At 47.8% G+C, this 3182-nt stretch overlaps 1 pseudogene; it reads left to right on the top strand.

Annotated features, from left to right (window-relative positions):
- Positions 1-1109: 1109 nt before the first annotated feature.
- On the top strand, positions 1110-2422 carry LOC141489523 (KH domain-containing, RNA-binding, signal transduction-associated protein 3 pseudogene; annotated as a pseudogene).
- Positions 2423-3182: the final 760 nt, after the last annotated feature.

The following is a 3182-nucleotide window of genomic DNA, read 5'->3' as shown; positions in this document are numbered from 1 at the left end:
ACTGTCAATGGAAATGTGAAATCACAGGAGACAGAGCCAAGATAAGAGAGTAAATTAGGGACTTCACTGAGTGCCACCCCAAACTCTACCTAATACCTTTAAATAATGATTCTAAATAAATGCTAGCGTGACAGAACCTACAGAAAGACAGAGTGAAACAAATTTTCATACCAAGATAACTTAGAAGGTTAATGGGTACGTTCTGTTGTTTCAGGGTGATAGAGGAGCACAATACAGAGGCTGCACTAGAGAAGACTGATACTGGCAAAACAGGAGCATGTCTTGAGTTGACGGAATCAGAGGCAGTTTTGAGGGATTTCCATATCTTATAGTCCAGAGATGCCAAAGAAAATAAAAGATCAGCGGGAAAGATCTGTTGCACCTGGGTGAAAGTGAAACACAGTATAGTGTAGAGTGCTGTAGCCTGACTTTGGTCCCAGAAAACAGGAGAAGGCTTTAGGAATCACTTAATTAGCAGTTGTAATTGCTTCCAGAGTTCTCAGACCCCAAAATTAATGGCTTGAAGAACAGATCAGAAGGTGATTACGCGGGGAGCCAGGGCGGCCGCTCGGCCGTCTCAGTCTGCGCGGGGCAGGCGCGCGGGGTGGATGTGGCTGCGGCGGCCGCGCGGCGCGGGGGGCGGCTGTCCTTGACTCGGGGCCGGGGCCGGGGCCGGGCGCGCGGCGAGGAGCCGGGCAGGGGGCCGCGGGCCCCGAGGGGGCGGGCGCTGAGTGCCCCCGGCCGGCGCTCCTCTCCTCCTCCTCCTCCTCCTCCTCTCCGCCGCCGCCGCCGCCTCCCGCCCTGCCGGGTCCCCGCGCAGCGCCCACTTGAGCCTCGCGGGCCCGGGCTCCGGGCGGCCGGCGGGGCTGCTCCCGGGGGCCCGGGCCGCTGCCGCGCCTTCCCTCCGGGGCTGCTCCCGGGGGCCCGGGCCGCTGCCGCGCCTTCCCGCCGGGACCCGAGCCGCGGAGGCGAGCGGCGGCCGCAGGGCGTGCGGGCAGTGTCCAGACTTTTCTCCCCTCCCGGAGGGCTCCCGGAGGTGGGCGCCGCCCCCCAGCCCGCAGGTCCGGCCGCGCCGCCGCCTCCTGCCAGCCCCGCCGGGAGCCGAGAGGATGGAGGAGAAGTACCTGCCCTTGCTGATGGCAGAGAAGGACTCGCTGGACCCCTCCTTCACTTTATGCGCTGCGGCTGGTGAACCAAGAAATTGAGAAATTTCAAAAAGGAGAAAGCAAGGAAGAGGAGAAGTACGTTGATGTCGTGATTAATAAGAACATGAAGCTGGGACAGAAAGGGTTAATTCCTCTTAAACAATTCCCCAAGTTTAACTTCTTTGGAAAACTCTTGGGTCCACGTGGCAATTCACTAAAGCGTTTACAGGAAGAAACTTTAACCAAAATGTCCATTCTTGGAAAATGTTCCATGAGAGACAAAACAAAGGAAGAAGAGTTGAGGAAAAGTGGAGAAGCAAAGTACTTTCACCTAAATGATGATCCTACATGTTCTCATTGAAGTTTTTGCTCCTCCAGCAGAAGCATATGCTCGAATGGGACACGCTTTGGAAGAAATCAAAAAGTTTCTCATTCCTGATTATAATGATGAAATCAGGCAAGCACAGCTCCAAGAACTGATATATTTGAATGGTGGTTCAGAAAATGCAGATGTTCCTGTTGTTCGTGGAAAACCACCAATAAGGGCCCGGGGAGTGCCAACTCCTGCATTATCCAGGGGAAGGGGAGGTGTTGCACCCCGGCCAGCAGGTGTACCAAGAGGTGCCCCAGCTCCCAGAGGAGTTCCCCCCAGCCGAGGTCCAGTCAGCCGTGCTAGAGGGCTTCTTACACCTAGAGCAAGAGGAGTACCCCCAACAGGATACCGGCCTCCTCCACCACCACCCACACAAGAGACATATGGAGAATATGAGTATGATGATGGATATGGCACTGCTTATGATGAGCAAAGTTATGACTCCTATGATAACAGCTATAGTACCCCAGCACAAAGTGGTGCTGATTACTATGATTATGGGCATGGACTTAGTGAAGAGACTTATGATTCATATGGACAAGAAGAGTGGACTAACTCAATACTTAAGGCACCTTCATCAAGGACAACAAAGGGACTCTACAGAGACCAACCATATGCCAGATACTGATTGTACTCGCTGATGTTGTGAAATATCCAATCTTCACCAGTCCTGTATACTGTTCAAAATAATTTTTTTTCTATGAACAATCCCTTTTTAGTAAATCAAAGTGCTTAAAATCTGAATGGATGGACTGAACTTAAACTACTTTATTGAAACAACAAACTGGGCAGAAAGACATGTAAAACAAGGAACTCTGTTATTGCCAGTCTGTATATGACAAATAGGAGATCAAAAGGAAAAAAATAACCTTTGATTAACTAGTGTTAAACAAAAAATTAGGTTTACTAAACATGTTAATCCATTCTTTTAACATAAGCCTCACCTTTTCTTTTAAAGGTTGTCCACAGAATTTAGTTCTCTTTCAACCATATGCTAGTTTTTTTTCCTCTTGCAAAGATGTTTAAAAAGGGAAGCCAATTACAAATGCAAATAATGTGGTATTCTTTTGTAACTCAAGTCTTGAAATGTTCTGTAGTGTTAAGCAAAGTCTCTTCTTGCTTGATACTAAATAAACTTTTGAAAGGAAAAAAAAGAAGGTGATTTGCCAACACTGAGGCAGGACTCTGTTCCTTTTCCCATAGTATGATCTAGGTCACAGTCCTGGATGGCATTTTCAGGATCAGGAAGATCAGTAGTACAGCAGAACTTGTGACCTTAAGTGAGTTGGAGGACTACCATATAGTTTAAGAGAAGAAAAGAGTGTTTGTGGTCACTGAAAGACCAGAAAGTAGGTCAAGAGAGTAGTAACATCTTTCCTAGAGTTCCAAAGAAGTATCTCTCAAAAGAGCTGCACAAAGTCTGGAAACAGAGTCTGACTTTAACAGTTAAAACTCAGGTAATAAGTGGGGAATGAAATGAAAATTCTGACCATAGAAAGTTACTCTGGTGACAAGGAAAATCAAAACATTCATTTAGAAGATAATCCTGTCAAAGCTTCCACAACCAAACCCTCTAAGAAAAAAAAAATGTGAATTGGTCTCAGGCCATGGGAAGAGTTCAAAAACAATTTTGAAAATCAAACAAGTAGAGGAAAAATTGGGAA

Source organism: Macrotis lagotis, chromosome 1 (assembly GCF_037893015.1).
Source record: "Macrotis lagotis isolate mMagLag1 chromosome 1, bilby.v1.9.chrom.fasta, whole genome shotgun sequence".
Classification (NCBI taxonomy): domain Eukaryota; kingdom Metazoa; phylum Chordata; class Mammalia; order Peramelemorphia; family Peramelidae; genus Macrotis; species Macrotis lagotis.
The sequence above is the reverse complement of the archived record's forward strand: the minus strand, read 5'-3'. Positions and strand labels throughout refer to the sequence as shown.